The sequence below is a fragment of the Lepisma saccharinum genome, chromosome 8, assembly GCF_977018435.1.
Source record: "Lepisma saccharinum chromosome 8, izLepSacc3.1, whole genome shotgun sequence".
Lineage (NCBI taxonomy): Eukaryota > Metazoa > Arthropoda > Insecta > Zygentoma > Lepismatidae > Lepisma > Lepisma saccharinum.
In genome coordinates, this window is record NC_139236.1 from 30831952 (window position 1) to 30850116 (window position 18165).

At 37.1% G+C, this 18165-nt stretch overlaps 1 protein-coding gene across 2 annotated transcripts in view; it reads left to right on the top strand.

Annotated features, from left to right (window-relative positions):
* Positions 1-3855: 3855 nt before the first annotated feature.
* Positions 3856-18165, top strand: part of LOC145990904 (phosphatidylserine synthase 2-like) — a 59918-nt gene continuing 45608 nt past the window's right edge. Inside the window, exon 1 of one of the 2 annotated variants that reach the window (XM_083126394.1) lies at positions 3856-3945. The gene's annotated coding sequence lies outside the window, so the exon portion shown is untranslated. Of the gene's footprint in view, positions 3946-8605; positions 8618-18165 lie in introns of those variants that run through there. The other variant, XM_083126395.1, reaches the window with a different exon arrangement.

Genomic DNA, 18165 nt, shown 5'->3' on the forward strand with positions numbered 1-18165 from the left:
CATGACGGCGAACAAAATTCACACGTAGGCACTCAACTCACCCGTTCTTCCGCCTGTCTGAAGCCGAAGTTTTATTTTCGGTTCGCAACATTTCCACACGACTGCGCCATGTCTCGTGGTCTTCTATCTCTTAAAAAGACTTCCCTTAGTCAACAACATACTTTATTATCACAAGACCTCTACAAGCAATCTGTCTGCTCTCTCCGATCCACACCTTCACCCTCAGCCATCTTCCTCTGACAGTGCTGCCAGTTCCCCCCGACTCAAGGCACTGTAGATTACACATATGTTACAACGGGCCTGCAGCAAAAAGTGAATCGATGTATGGCACAAATATTTGCCGACGAAATAACTCTTCCACATTTTTTGAGTTTAGGTTTGACTTGGTGTTATAAGTGCACTTTATGCACAGTAAGGCTAATCGGGACTGGACCTATAGCTTTTAAAGTGGGATCCGAACCACTATGTGCCTCCACCGGGTATCGAACCCAGGACCCCTTGGTTACAAGGCGACGACGCTACCACTGTGCCATCGGGGAGGCACCACATTTTTTGATGAGTACCTAATTTTCACGATAATGTTGCCATGAAGTGCAGAGAGATCATGTTGATACGACATCAATGTGCTCACAAATTTGTTGAATTCGAACGTATATCTCTGAAGAATAGTCCATATGTACTAAATAAAATAGAACACACAAAATTAAAACAAAGGTTTTTCCATTTTGAAAAATGTACCTTCATATTCCATATTTTTTTGACAATCTGCTACTGTAGAGGGATGCATAAGTATTCCTAAGAAAACTGTCCCTCACCATGTTTATTCCATTTGTTTTAACAAAACGATACGTAAAACTTCAAACAAGATGCTGGCAACCTCTGCACCTGCATACGTATAAAAATCGATGACAGTAAACCCTCGTTAACACAAACTCGCTTAAGACGAACACTCGGTTAAGGTGAACAAAATATTGGTCCCGGCAGTGATGTATTATATTTTATAGAAAGTTTTATCGGTTAACGCAAATTTCGGTTACCACTAATTACGAACTGTTTTTTAGTCCGTTACGTCATTAGATCTAATTTAACACCAACTTTCAAAGTTTTTCATATTTTTTTCTGTTGTTCCTCTGCTAGGTATGTAAGAAATCGCTCAACAATCTCTATCATCTTGTCAACAATCAACTTATACAGTATTGTAACCAACATATTCAGATCAACAATGTGTTCAAATGTGTTTTTTTCTATTCTTTAAAACATAGCCAGTACGAGTAACATCAAGTTGCAAGCAGTAAGATGGGAGTCATGGCCAAGAGGAAGCAGACAGGTATAGATCTGAAAACAGAACTGAGAATCTTAGAGGAAGTAGAGCGTGGTGCATTGAACAAAACGACAAATGCTGAACAGTATGGATTTGCCAAATCTACATTATCTACAATACTTAAATACATAATACGTATTGTAAATGGTTAATGTGTAGAGAGAACTGTATTGCAACAATAAAATTTGAGTCCCCGTTTAGCACGATTTTGTTTTAACACGAACTTTTGATTTTTCGGTCCTTGGGATAATTGTTAACGAGGGTTTACTGTACATGTATCATAGTGGAATGCTCATATCCTTGAATTTATTCCAAAAGCTTCTCCAAGTCATCCAGGTTTTAATATCTATTTATTTATTAGAACCTTTGCAACCTTTTGGGGCAGTTCAGGAGCACCATTAGCACAGTGAGATCTTTATAGAAGCGTCTAAGAAACCCCCATTCCCATCTTACAAGCAGTACCATATATTATATGGTGTCGATCTCCATGGTGGAGCGGTTAGCACAGCGGTATGATACCTGGGATCTCGGGTTCGAATCCCGACATAGGCATGGGTGTTCTTTCAATCAATTTCAGCAATCAGCATATCATCAATTATCTTCATCATCACGATTAGCCGAAAGTGTTAGAAAGCGATGTAAAATAGATCAATCATTAATTGGATATGGCTTTGCTGGATAAGGATATGAGGAAATGAAAATTTTGATAGGTGTAAGAAAATGTTAGTGTGAAGTGAAATTATGAATATTAAATTATTTTAATATTTTCCCCGGCAGGGATACTTAACAGAATAATGATTATTACAAAGCATAGCTTTCGCCCGAAGCAGTGTTTCCACAATCTGTAAGCACAATTTCCCTTTCCAAGGGGTAAAATTTCCCTTTTTCGCCCATTTTTTCCCTTCATCTAAAGAATTATTATTATTATTATCAATAATAATAATAATAATAATTAAATATTATCGTTGACCCATGTTCGTATGTATGTATAAAATGTTAATCAATTCAACTTTTAAATGCTACGACGCCAGGGGTACCGGGTTCGAATCCCGGACTGGGCATGGCTGTTTGTGAGTGTCCATTCATAAATTTTATCATATCATTACTCATCCCCATCTTTGCAATTAGCCAGAAGTGGCAGAAAAGCGAAGTAAAATAAACCAAATCAATAAACAATAAAATCAATACCTTTTAAATGTTTTGGAAGATTTAGATTTTATTTCTAAACCAAGCTAATTTTTTTTATTTTGAGATGAAAGCTAAAACTATGTTATAGTTGGCAACTGAAGATTTTCATCAGTAAAAAGCAAAACACACAAGCAGAGATTGGATCGGAAGAAAATTAAAAATATTCTACACAAAATGCTGTTCTAGTAAGGGCGCACATATGAAGAGTTTGTGTGGAAAATCACATTTTTGCCTCCCCATAAAAATGTTAAGTTCGGCGCATGGATATACGCGTTTTATTAAAAAAGATATATAGTACATAACCTGAGCAAATGTTCTATTCTGGTAAATTTCACATATTAGGTGGAAACTTCTAAAACACAGCAAGTTTTTTTTATTAAAATTTAATCCATTGTTGGTCACTTCTTGCCACTCTGCACGGAATTTTTTAACGTGGTGTTTTTTTCATCTTCCGATAATTCTCCACGACGTTTTCTAATATATTCTGGAGTTGCAGATAGTTCCCTTTGCTTCCCTTGTTCTCCCGTCGTCCAAGACGGACACAGCCTTCCACCAAACACTCGCACACGACGAATAACCCACCCAGTGTCCAATGAAGACTGAAGTAAAGATAGGTTTACGACAAAGATAACTTCATTTTTTGCACGTGTAATGTTTGAGGCAAAATTCAGAGACCAAAGACCTCCGGCCCCAAACGGTAGCCAGATGTGGGTCAACCCAAATTCCACCCTTCCTCTCAGAACAAAGTATACGACAAAATAAAAAAAATAATACGTTCTCATTTTCAAAACTGGAATCTGTTATAATGTTTAATATAATTAATGTTTAGTTTGTCTTAAAATTTCCCTTAAAATTCGCTATTTTTCATCGAATTTCCCTTTTCACTTAAAATTAGCTCCAAATTTCCCTTCAAAAAAGGGAAATTTCCCTTCATGTGGCAACACTGGCCCGAAGAGCAGACGACAAACCAGCTATTACCTAAATAATGACGTATTAACATGGCGGATCGTGTTTTGAACACAACGCTAATATGTACCATTTTTCTATGATGTAGTTTTAAAATCGCTGTAAAAAAGGTTAATGTCGGTCTTATTCCATGATTTAAATAACAGACAGACACTACTAGAGAGTCAACCTAACATTCGACGGCCAACACAACATGACGGAATGATAAAATGCGACACTGCAGGAGTTAACAGTTCTCGGTTGAAGAAAATGGGTTTTCAAAAAGGGGTGCTGAAAATTAAGGGACTCGCAAGCATTCCTTCGCAGCCGCCTTGGCGACGCCCCTGGCAGACAGGCAAAGGAATGTCAAGCCTTTATATTGTAATCTTTATTCATTGGAAGTGGCAACAGTGCACACCAAGTTTGTGACCGGAAGACGTTTATTTGAACAGTAAATCTAGTTTCACGTTGTTAATTTATATGTATATATTGTAAGTAGGAAAACACGAGATTCTGTTTAATATTAAGTAATTATCAAATTGAACGTGCAAAGTTAATAAAGAATTGATTATCTGGTTTTTATGATGAAGTGGTTATCTCCTTATGAAACACTTGCACGAGTTATGGATATTGTAATGTTTTTAGCAAAACCAACAGACCACGGACTATTTGGAAGTTAAATAGTTTTAAAATGGCACACTCGGTTTTTGTATTAGTTCGAGATCGTTGTTCAACGAATGGGGAAGTTGTACAATAAACAAGGCACATGCAGCGCTACTTAACGCGTCTTGAGTGTCGAAGATGGTTCTGTAGAAAGTAGGAGGAGTAACGAGAAGACATGAAAAGTCCTAGGCTGTTTTCACTGTTCCTTTTCTTGAAACTTTCGTCTGTGTTTGTGGTTCAGACAGCTCATGTTCCAGATGAGTATTGGCAGTCGCTGGAAGTAGCTCACAAATTGGCATTTGGCTATGGCCACTTGACGTGGGAATGGAAGGAAGGTCTTCGAAGTTATTTGTACCCTGCAGTGATTGCATTCCTCTACAAAACTACTGAGTTTATTGGACTTGACACAGTCATTATTTTGACTTTGCTTCCTAGAATTCTACAGGCAGTCATTAGCAGTATTGCAGATTACCATTTTTGGTTGTGGATTTGTAAACAAACAGGAAGTCAGGGCAAATGGGCTGCATTTAGTGTGACAACATCATGGTTTTGGTTCTACTGCTCATCGCGGACTCTTACTAATACATTGGAAACAGCATTCACTACTATCGCTCTCTACTTTTATCCATGGCAAGGAAGAGTGAGAAGAGGGTCTTTCAGTTTCTTATGGCTAGTCGGTTTCACCTGTGCGTGCCGTCCAACAGCTGCAATTATCTGGCTGCCCCTGTGTGGATGTCACATATTATTCTCTCAGGATAGATGGAAACTACTACTTACAGAGTACCTACCAATCATTTTTGTTGTAGCTGCTTTAACTACATTGGCTGACTCTTATTTTTATGGAAGTCTTATTTTTACTCCATGGAATTTCTTGAAAGCAAACATTTTCTCAGGTGTAGGATCATTCTATGGATCATATCCATGGTACTGGTACTTTACACATGGTGTTCCCACTGTCCTAGGAATACATTTAGTGCCTTTCCTGCTTGGGGTATGGAAGGTTGTTGAATCAAGAAAAGTCCTACCAGAAATAGTATTATTATCAGTCATTGTTTTCACAGTATTCATTTACAGTTTGCTGCCTCATAAGGAATTCAGGTTCATTTTACCTTTGCAGCCAATGTTGCTCTATATTTCGTCTGGTTGGTTGTCTCGTTGGAGTCGAACTGCTAGCAGGTTGCTGTTTTGGATTGTGACTGTGGTGTTATTTGTTGGATTTTTGGTACCTGCTGGATATTTTGGGGTTTTTCATCAGCGGGGAACTCTTGATGCCATGTCTTTTCTTGCCAAGGAAAGTGCAAGTAATGAAACCAACACCAGTATTCTTATCCTGACCCCCTGCCATGCAACTCCACTGTATAGTCACTTACATGTGAATGTTCCAGTTCGATTTTTAACGTGTGAGCCAAACTTGAGTGGAGTTGATGATTACCTGGACGAAGCTCACATTTTTTATCAGGATCCGAAAGCTTGGTTGAAGAAAGAGTTTTCTACAAAGACATCTGTTCCATCCCATGTTGTTACCTTTGATGTCCTTCAAGGACACATGGAAAAATTTTTTGCTCAACAAAACTTTACTTTGGTAGGAGAATTCTTCCATGCCCATTGGCCAGATGGCAGATATGGACAGAAAGTGTTAGTTCACCAGTTAAGCAGGCAGTAGCAAGTTTAACACATTAAGTGCTGTAATACAGTTGAAGAAAATCTCACTGTATAAGTATTTCTGTGTACTCATAAGGGTTTTTAACAGTTCACATTACATCAGAATACCAAATTTGTTCACTTGTTTAATTTGTGTTTATTTTTGCAATTGTATGGAGAACTATGTAAAGAACTAATAGGCAGCTATCGTTTCTTTGCTTTCTGGATAGAAAGTAAAATCTTGTAATTTTTAAACAGAAATGTAATGTGTACTTTTCAACATGTTTACTATTTTCATTATCAGGATGTTGGAATGAAAAACTTGTAGATAAATGTAATTGAAACTTAAAAATAACAACAACTAGAATAAGATCGTTCAGTTTATCCGCAGTTGTAATTTTCGGTAACGGTTCCGATTGTTTTATGATTTCTCCTAGCAAAAAGACTAATGCCCGGTTCGCTCAACCATGTTTAAAACGTTTTTAACGAGTTGATAGTTAACGCATCACTAAAATCTTAGCAGCCTGTTAAACTTTAAATGTTTGCTGAAGCGATTTTATAGGCCCGTTAACTAACGACATGTTAGAGATGTTTTGCTTTGATGCCTTGCTATTTTCATACTTTGATATGAGAAATGCAACGTTTTCATTGGTTGCACCGTGGACAGTAAGCGGATTTGGGCTTTTTGTATGAAATCCCAGGAACAACAATAAATAAAGTAATGTGTAACACATAAATATATGTTTAAGAAATGAATGTTTGTTAGGTATTTACGTCCGCACACCGAAAATGGTATGTATTAGGATTAACAGTTACATTGTAATTTCGTAAGTTAGATTTAAATGAGTGCCTACCGACTGCCAATACACGATCGTAAATATATAAATAAAAACTACTGTTCTAGGTTAGGGTAATCTGTTTGAAGTTTGATAAATTTAATTATATTAAAATGGCATTGAAAGAGAGGCCTAAAGCTGGAAATGAACGTGTGTTTGCTATAATAATTTTCCTCAACAAAAGAGAACATTTCACGAAATGTACACCATGCATAACTTAACTTACTGTGCCATGGCAATTAAATAATATGTAACTATTGCAAGTCACTTCTTTTGGCATTGATGTGAATGTGGCATTGCAAACAAGAAATCTACTGTTTCCAAATAATCACTGACAAAAAAAGAAGGCACGTAAAATGTTTACCGTTCATGCATATGTACAAGGGACGTTTCTGAATGGTTGTGTTTTTGTTTCGTACAAATATTTTTTAAAGAAAAAATATATATAGTTCTACTATACGATATTTTATATTTGATTTATCATAAATGGTAAAAAGAAGGACAAGTACACTGTTAGACAGTATCCTCACCACTTGTACAAACATACCGTGCGAAGAATAATTTCCGAATGCATGGTAGTGTGTTTTACAAACAAATATGCATACTTTTACAATGTCCATGCACGAAACTACATTACCAGAAACAGCTTAGGATTAAGCTGTTTTCTTAATGAAACATAGGCCTACATGTGTAGTACGGTACTTTACATTATGTTTGGTTATTCATTATGTGATGAAATTGTAGTCATTCAGAAAATGTACCTTGTACATGGAACGGTTGATTAGTACGATATTTTACATTTCATTTATCATAACTGGTAAAAAAACAAAAACAAGTGCACTGTTAGACAGTACCATTACCACTTGTACGTATGTACTAGGAATAATTTCCGAATGGATGGTAGTGTGTTTTTCAAACAAATATGTATACTTTTACAATTTCCATGCACGAAACGACAACACCTGAAACTGCTTAGGACCTGAAGCTTTTTTCCTTAACTCTTTCGCTGCGGAATTCTCTGGCACACAATATCCCTTGGCTGTGTAATTAAATTTGAAAAAATATTTTTTTTTATAAACAAATAGTTTTCACAATTACATTGAGAGAGAACTTACAAAATTCATTCTTGCACTGGAAAACCATTCTGTAGTCCCTGCTGGTATGATATTTTGAAATATTTTGAAATTTTGAAAAACAATTTTTAGAAAGAATAATTTTAAAAAAATACATTGCAAAATATGTTATAGAGAAATTACAAAAGTCATTCCTTGCACTGGCAAACCATTCTGTAGTCCCTGATGGTATGGTATTTCTCAAAACACGGGATGACACAGAGTGGTGGAGTGGCGTGGAAATTCGTAAGTAGTATCAAGATACTGGGTGGTGAAAACTTCAGTTTGTTCTGCTGTGTGTTCAAATACTGAGTGGGGGAAATATTTGATAAAACAAGAAAATGGTGTGCTAAATACTGTACTGTCACCAAGTAACTTAGCACTTGCCTGTGTCGAACTTCCAGCACCTAGATCAATGCTGCTTTGCACTCTCCTCCATGATGTTACGGACGGCGGTACAAATTCTTCATCAGACACTACACAATCACTGTCACCAATTGAAGTCTCATAAAAACTGTCGCTATTATCGTCACAATTTAATTCACCTTCTGATTCAACAGTTGAGTAACATCATTATCAGACAAGTGTTGACGACTTGACGAAGCCATGTTGTTTACATTCGAACATGCATTTGAAACTGACATGTCAGAGCACTCAACGCTCGTATTCTAAACGGAGGCGTAATTAGCGACATCATACGGATATAAACAAAACTACAAGTTCAAATAGTTCCAAATAGTATCTACAGATGTCTGAAGGCTACTAAAAGCGACGTACTGCAGAAATGCGACACCCGCATCGAGTGGAAGTATGAACTCGCAATAATGCGACTTCCACAGAGCAAGGCACCTGGCGTGCTGTGCATAAATGCGACGACCGCAGCGAAAGAGTTAATGAAACATAGATGTGTAGTACGGTTCTTTACATTATGTTTGGTTATTCATTATGTGATGAAATTGTAGTCATTCAGAAAATGTACCTTGTACTTGGAACGGTTGATTAATATGATATTTTACGTTTATCATAACTGGTAGAAAAAAACAAAAAAAACAAGTGCACTCAGAATAATGTGTGATGATCACGATGCCATTATTGACAAAACTTTAAAAAGTACATTGATACAATATTTCTCATTTAACTTACATGTGATTTCTGATTTGCAGTTCGAATTTATAATATGAAATACGAAAGGGGAAAATTATTTTTGCTGTAGAAAGACATGGTATGGAGATAATGTGTTCAAATCGGTTTGGGATAACATTTCAACACAACAGCTGGCATACGCAATTTCCCCATCTTATTTCCGACACAACACAACGTGCTGTTAAGCACTTTAATGAAGCAAAAGAGTGCCTTTAGATTTAACGACGACATTAGAGGTCTGTTAGCCTTAACCAAGGTTGGAGAAATGCCTCGATGTGCTAATGTAGCGTTAACTTGATTTAACGCTTCTTTAAAATTTAACGCACGTTGAGCGAACCGGGCATAATTATCATAGAGTTTTGGAAATCATTGTCACACGAAATTTGAACCTTCCTTAAAGTAATGAGCACTGTTTGGACTCGAAAAAAGTTATTTATGTTGAAAAAAACAACTTGAAAATTACCTTACGCACTTCTCATGCACAATATATTCACAGTCGACAAGCGATAGTAAATATCGTAAAAGCGTGGGAATGAATGTAGAAGTAAATCGGAACCTTAGAATAATGCATTTAGGGACTTTATTTTAATGCCAAGGGAACCAAACCTAACCTGCCTAACCTAGCCACGAAAGCATATATTGAACAAAATATTAAGTAATATCGCTAAAACTCCGCAGTATGTGTTAACAGACATACATTGATATCGAACCATGTAAAAGTTGCATTCGTAGCATGATGAAATCGCAATAAAACAAAAGGAACTTGGGCCTAATCTTCGAACATAATGTTGCAAGAATAGTGCATTTTATTGAACAAAATTCATTATCTTCATGTTGTACCCACCAAAGGCCAAGAAAAATTGAGTTCATGTAATTCTAACATTGCCTGCCCCAATAAATAATTTTAATTATGTGTGAATATTTTTTTTTAAAATTAACTCTCCCTGGCAGCAGAGGGGTGGCCACGGTGGCTCAGTCGGTAACGCGTCTGACTACCATGCTCAAGGTCCCGGGTTCGATCCCCGGCCGGTTCAAATCCGGGAACTTTTCTAACGGTGGAAGCGGCCCCGGTGCCTACCCAGCGTCGAATAACATGGGTACCTGGGGGAAACCCTGGGGGGTAAAGGTGGTCAGGGGCGTGATGCTGATCACATCACCCCCATTCACGACCGGATCAAGAAAGTGTGGGGCGTTACCCCCACACCCCCTATACGCCTTCATGGCGTGGTGCTATGCACAGGGGAATACTTTACCTTTTTTTTACCTTTACCTGGCAGCAGAGGCCTTTAAATACCACCTCTATTCTGACATAATTTTAAATTAAATTAACATAAAATACATGCAAGTGTTGCAAGTATATTTTTTCTTAGAAAATTTTTGGTTTCACATAACCACTTTTTGTAGATGCCCTACCATTATTATTATTTTTTTATATATTTTATTTTTCATGCAATGTTTCCTCGTGGTTTCCCAGAATATTCTCAAGCCAAGATAACCACACATGCAACACAGAACTTTACATTTCCAGAAGTGTAGAGTGACTAGTCATGTAAAGTTATGTGTTGTATGTGTGGTTATCTTGGCTTGAGAATATTTTGGCAAACCAGGAAGAAACAATGCATGAAAAATAAACACTGAAAATAACTGTGTATTATTTTGCATCAGTTGAAAATTTTGATTGATTTGGTAGATGTAATCATATTTCATACCTTTTTAGTGATTTTAATAGTTTTTCTTGTGTGATTAACATGATTTTTGACTATACCACTGTGTATGGAGAAAGGACTTAGAGGTCCAATATCCTTCTATTTCTGTGCGCTTAGCAATTCCTGTCATGAAGAAGATTCCTAATTATGTCCATATTTCATTTGTTGTGACATCTTTGTAGCTGCAATCTGGAATTTGAAGATAATGATTGTGTACTCAAATTCTCATGTGCATACAGATTTTCTTCTTTAGTAATATTTGGAAATATTGAAATGGATTATTTATGTTTGTAGGTCAATTTTGATTTCATAATCTCACATGAAAAGGATAATTGTTCGCACAATGTCACTATTTGTCCAAGTAATAAAAACATCAGGAGCAAGTTCATATATCCTCTGTCACTTTCATGTGATCTGTTGTAAGATATTTCATCATCTGCAGAAATTCCATTCACCACTTTTTCGATCCTGTAAATTGATCATCTGCTTTTTCTTACGAGATGCCATTCTCCTTCTATCTTGCCCTGCTGCGGACATGCTAACATGAAAACACCAACAACAAGATGGGACTTTTCCTTCTTGATACAATGACTAAACTGGTCCCAAGGTCAAGAACAACCTTCCCTCACAACACAGTGAGGGTTTCGCAGTCATACATTTGGTTGCTATGCAGAAAGCATCCAGAACAAACACGTGTAGCAGGACATCAAAACATGCTTATACCAGGTAATTGTTGGAATATCTTTGGTGTTATAACATGGTGACTGCAGAGAAAGTGTTACATGAAAGCAATGATACATGTTAAATACAAGTGAAAAAAATATGGAAATAAATGCATGTATCATTGTTTTCACTGAATTGTGATAAGGACTAACTTTTCAAATTCTTCCAGTAAAGTTCACATGTATTGCGATTTTCTGCGAAATTATTTACAAAATTATGAAATTATTTTTGTTGTGGAATTGTTACGAATACAGTTTTTGTACTGATTTGTTAGAACTAGATGGTGTGAATACTTGTACAGTTTCCTCATTGTTTCTAGTATGTAAGAAAAATGTACATTCAGTTCAATTATTAGACATTGTAATTCTCATGCATTGTGTAATGCATCTCACAATGTGATGATTGAAAGGAAGCAAAAATCCATAACATTCACATAAAAAAACCAGTGGACTCAGGTTGCTTGCTTCTCTTGACTGGAACATATTAACCCCATGCCACACGCGCGAGCAATTGTAACCGTGTCGCATGTGCGCGGAGTGTCAATACTTTCAATACTTTTGTTACGAGGGTAATTCTGAAAGTAACCCCCGTTTGTGGCGCTAGCAATGTGTGATTCAGTAAGCTTCCAGCTGTGCTAGTGAGAGCATCGTAGTGCTGCACATGTGTTGGTTATAACATCACAAAATGTGTGCTGCCATTGAAAATCCCATCAAATGCGAGGTACGCGGAGTAATAAGATTTCTTTGGGCAAAAAATCTGCCAGCAGCAGACATTCATCATGAATTGTGTGCTGTATACGGCCCAAAAATTATGGGTGAAGGTGTAAGTCAGTGGTTCAGATTTTTCAAAGCAGGCCTTCTGTGGTGAGTAATGATCTCGTCAAGAAAAGTGACTACTAAGTTCGTGAGAACAGTCGATTCACAATCTCGGAACTTTCTGAAAAAGGTCCGAACATTTCTTGGACTGTGTTGTACGAGGTTGTTACCAGAAAATTAGGCTACTGGAAGTTCTGTGCTCGGTGGGTCCCAAAAATTCTCTTGGATATCAACAAAACCAGTCGAATGGTCTCTGCCTTAGACTTTCTTTCCCTGTACATCACGGAAGGGGAGGAGTTTTTGAACAGAACAGTGACTGGCGATGAGACTTGGGTGGCGTATGTGAACGAAAACAACAGTCGATGGCATGGGGTCATATGAATTCTCCAAACAAGCCGAGGAAAGCCCGTCAAACTTTGTCAGCGAGGAAAATTATGGCCACCATGTTTTGGGATTATAAGGGAATCTTGCTTGTCGAATTCATGGGACATGGTACGACAATAACTTCTGAAGTTCACTGTAACACTTTTCAGAAACTGAGAAGAACCGTCCAGAACAAACGTCGCGGTCTGCTGACATCTGGGTTGTGTTCGTGCATGACAACACTCGCACTCACATTGCTCGGCAATCACAAGACCTTTTGCGCCAATTCAAATGGGACATTTTAGATCATCCCCCATACAGCCTGGACATGGCTACTTGATTTTCATCTGTTCACTCACATGAAGAAGTGGCTTGGGGCACAGCACTTCGCTGACAATGAGGATCTCCAAAATGCTGTGACAGGTTGGTTGAATTCCCAGGTGGCCGAGTTTTATGTAGAAGGGATTGGTAAGTTGGTGAAATGCTATGACAAGTGCTTGAATTTTCATGGCGACTATGTTGAAAAATAGAGGACAGCTGTACCTTTCAGATGTAAAGTAAAAATCTGTTGTATCTAAGCGGGTTTTTTATTTACAGCTAAATGGCGGTTACTTTCCGAATGACCCTCGTTTATAATATGTTAATATTCATGCAGTTACCATTCAACATATATTTAAACATTTCGTTACATATTTCACATGTTTGGGCTGTACATTTTCTATTTACAAAGTCATTACATTTTGTATACAAAGTTATTGTTTATGCTTAAAATACAAGGTGGCAGAAAAGTCAGGTTTTCCAAAAAGCACATTGATAATATGATAGTGCATGTGCTTCTTATGCTAAGTAATATTTTTTAGGTATACAGTTGGTAATATTGTTGTGTGACACTGGCAACAGTGCCCTCGTTATTCTTTTGTCGACAGTTGTCTCTGGCTTGTTGTAGTGTGGTTGTTTTGTTGTTAGATGACACATTTGAAGAGTTGACGCCGTGGTACCATTGATTGGCTTGCGCATTCTTGTGATTTGACGCCATGCAATTTTGCTTTGTGTGGAATTGTTAAGGATATGGTATACTCATCATCACCGGCAGATTTGATGCACTGAAAGACTCCATTATCAATGCGTTTCATGTCATCAACAATGATACAAGTTTACTTCATCGTATTTGCAATTCTTTTGTTGATCCTTGCACACAATGTATTGCAAACAATGGGGGACACTTTGATCAAAACCACTGAAACTGGAAGTTTGTGTATCTACTTGTATTTTGTATGTATACTTGAATTTGTATATGGGTAAACTGACCTTTGAGCCACCTGGTATAAATGAATATTTGGAAAAGACTAAATATAAGTATTACTACTAATAATTATCATGATAACAATGATAGTAATACGACAGGGTGGCTCAAAAAGTCACTTAACACCCTCGGTACAAGGCCATTGCAGCGTGCAACATGGAAATGGTGATGACCAATCGTTATCAGGCCACATTGACCACATTGACGCCACCCGCACGGTCGGCGGCCAACTTGATGTCCGCCATCTTGAATTCAACTTCAGAATTTTAAATGGGAAGGGAGTGATATGATATATCAAATCAGGCTAGAATTTCATGAGAAATGCAATGGTGAAGGTTTTTTTTATATATCTTGATGTAAAAAGTTATGACTGAATTCTTGTACCAATTTGCTTCTTTTCGAGGTGTTACAAAAATGCCTTAAAATTTGTTTAGCGCATTGGTAATGCTTCGAGATCAAAGTGATGTCTAGGGAGAGAAGTTCACATGCCATTGCGCACGATTTTAATCGGATACATCCACGAAGAGCTGCGCATTATGAATGGTTGTCACGAACAATTTATAGTGTGACGCTTCCATTGAATTAAAAGTCCTTCATAGTGACAAGGCTAATGTTTATGTTCGTAAGGAAGTTCATAAACAGAATATTCAATGCTTTTTATCTGATAACTCATTTTCGACAGATCAAAGCTGAATGGTTAGTGCTGGTAAGTTAATGGTGTGACGTGCTGTGTGGAACACGATTGGTTAGTCAATTTTTTCATCAACGGAACCTTAAATGCTTAGGGCTACTTGGATTTGTTAAATAAACAGGTTTTTTCATCCTTGCTTATGAAAGAAGGTACTTTTTAAAGAGTTTTTTTTTTCAATAGGGAGGAACACCAGAACACTATGGGAACGTTGTGAAGCAGTTTCTGTCCAAAGTTAGTTATCAGATGACAAGGGACGCATATTCTGTTTATGAACTTCCTTATGAACATAAACATTAGCCTTGTCACTGTGAAGGACTTTTAATTCAATAGAAGCATCACACTGTAAATTGTTTGTGACCACCATTCATAATGTGCAGCTCTTCGTGGATGTATCGGATTAAAATCGTGTGCAATGGCATGCGATCTTCTCTCCCCAGACATCACTTTGATCTCGAAGCATTACCGATGTGCTAAACAAATTTTTCTAACACCTCAAAAAGGAGCAAATTGGTACAAGAATTCAGTCATAACTTTTTGCTGGTTAAAGATACATCAAAAAAACCTTTACATGCATTTCTCGTGAAATTCTAGCCTGATTTGATATATCATATGACCCCCTTCCCATTTAAAATTCTGAATTTGAATTCAAGATGGCCGCCGACCATGTGGTTCCCACTTGGCCTGATAACGATTGGTCATCACCATTTCCATGTTGCGCGCTGCAGTGGCCTTGTAACGGGGGTGTTAAGTGACTTTTTGAGCCACCCTGTATTATAGTAATAGTAAAAATTAATAAAGCACAGGATACTGACAAAAATGAACCAACTAATTTCTTTTATTAATTATCTGAATGACAGTCCATTTCCACCCTTTGCATATTGTTATCACATTTACTGTCCCATATATATATATATAAACATAAATTGTAGAAAATAAAGACATGAACTAAAAATAAGATACAAAGTGAAACGTAACATGTCGCTCGATGTTGCCTTTGTGTAAAACATACCTTGAACGTGAAAGTTATACATGTAAGTGGACCAAAAGTTGCTTTGATAACTCTTGAAGCTATATTTGTACTTTAGTATTATACAAACTACCTCCAAATCGTATTCTGCCAAATACGATTCCCACTTATGGAACCTAACCTAACCATATGACTTATGTTTGCGAGGGGAATATAATTTAATGTAGACAAAAGAGGAAGTCCGTATAATACAAAAGTACCGCTATATTTTTTAGGAAACAAAATTTAAAAAAATGTATACTTACTTATTTCTATATAAAACCAATAAAACTGATGAAGAAACAAAAAATTACCTGATTTGTAGATTAGATAAATCACACGGAGTGAAATTCGGCAATATAAAATACACAGAGGCACGTGCGCGGAGCATCACTCTGCTTTCAAACTTATCGACACACTGTCAACTACGGACTGAATGTTTATTGCTGTCAGCTGCCCCAGTACCTTCGTAAGAGTAGGCCTCCTCTCAAACATGTTTTATTACACTTTATAAAACAAAATTTCCTAGTTGTGGAGTCTCACTCATGGGGTGTGGGTTAATTTCGAAGGCCTCTTGGATATAAGTTATGTCATGTCCATTTAGTTTATTTTAAACAGTAATGCTCCTAGTGGAGAATTAATTGTTATTTTGACTGCTTGGAATAAAATGTTAAACAGAGTGGTTAGGTTTTAAGTTATTTAGGGATGCATAAATTAACATAGCTCTTAGCTCTTACATTGCAAGATTCAAGAACTTGGAACAAAGTGCAAGAAAATCAACTGACAACCTCTGCACCAGCATTACAGCAATTCTATACCTGAACAACATATAGGATGTAGCAGAAAATGAATGAAAAAGCAATGAACAATTTCCCTGGTAATACTATATGTAGGAATGTGGCATATTAATCAGTATTCGCTGATACAGGGATATTGGTGTATCAGTTTATCAAATTTATCTATAGCAATCTACACCAATGAATTTATCTGTAAATAACTTGTAATTTAATGTAAAATTCTGCACTTTTTTTTAAAAATGAACATGTAATTCATAATCATTCATGACTTATAGGCATGGCTGTCGGCAAGGGGGGTCGCGATTGGTCGACCCCCCTTGGAAATTTCCATCTACTTTTTTTCAATTTATGGCAATTTATAAACGAAGTACTTTATTTCACTTCATTTTGCGTCATTGTTTAAAAATGGTCTTGAGATATCCAATTTGTTACGAAACTTTCATAATTTGCAACACTGAAACTCTGTTAATTTGTAACTTTCACATGTTTTGAAGCTTCTTATACTACTGCGTATGGTGCTGCTGCTCGTACTGCTACTAATGTTAGAAGCAGAGGCGTGGCGTGTATGTAGCCGGTGTTACCGCAGGTAACAGCAAAATGTAAAGAATTAAAAAGTTGTTTCAATAAAATGACAACATTGTTAAAAACGTTAATGAACATCGTTCCCGTCGAGTAGATATTGCCTAGGACATTTTTTCTGCAGCCGACAGAAGGGAAGAGGGAGGCTGTTCCGCTACCCTGAAGAGGCAACAAGGGAGAATATGCCAATGCAAGGAAAGAGCGGGGAAGGACTTTATGGGGTTATTCATATGCCTGTTAAGGGGCCCTGTTGCCGGTCAGACCTACCGGGGCAGCCAGTGTTGTCACATCGGATTGGCAGAAAAGAGCTGAATCCATCCTAAAATAGGAATACAATTTCTGTGAAGCAACTAGAGGTAGACTGCAGAGCCAAGGCTGGATTAAACTACAACTGAGACCAGTTAGATAATAGACGAAAATATAGTTCCTTGGTGTGATTCGTGATTTGGACAAACCTTGCTCCAAAATACTAAGTTGGCAACAGTAGTACGTATACAGCTGGGCTTCCTTTCCACCTTTCCACAAAGGAGCGGAGTTCTGTCATCTGCTCAGTGCTCACCACACAAACGTCAAACTGACCCGAGAAAAGTGTGGTTCTTCTTCCCCTTCGCAGCTCATTTCAAAGAAACTGAGACATGAAGAATTGACAAAGGTCTACCACTATTCATTGGATTTTTGTGTTAACTGTCTCGTGAGTGGTAGTTCTTTCTAGGAGTGTTTGTGGCTACATCACTGGGCTGATTGCAAAACAAGAATGAAATGAACAAAAATCTAGCTCGACGACATGTTTTCTTTACCAAAAAAGGGGGGGGGGGTGTAATAATGTCTAGCAGGCATAATTGTCATACTGATTGGTAGCCGGTAACACTTTTTAAAAGTCACGCCACGCCACTGGTTAGAAGTAACTATTATGTAAACTTGGTTGTAACAAGTACTATATTATTCATATAATAAACTTATTGGATGCTAAAATAAACTAAACTAAAACTACTACTGCTGCTACTACTAGTAATAACAATAACATAATTTAAAATACCAATAATGCAATGATTTTAAAAATGAAACCCTATTTAACAAACTTCTGCATATACCGCTGGTCTGTATCACAATATTTTTGAAGGGAGGGTGTGGTGTGTCCTTGACATCTTCGATTTGACCCCCCTGCCAGGAAAATTTGTGGCGATGCCCATGCTTATAGACAAAACCTATTGCATAAGAAGATCAATGAATCAATTTTTTAAAGGAACATTTGTAATTTTATATTGCTGTTTAGACTATCAGTTGTATCAGTAAATTTTGCATAGGTATTTTTTCAGATTTACATAGGCATTTT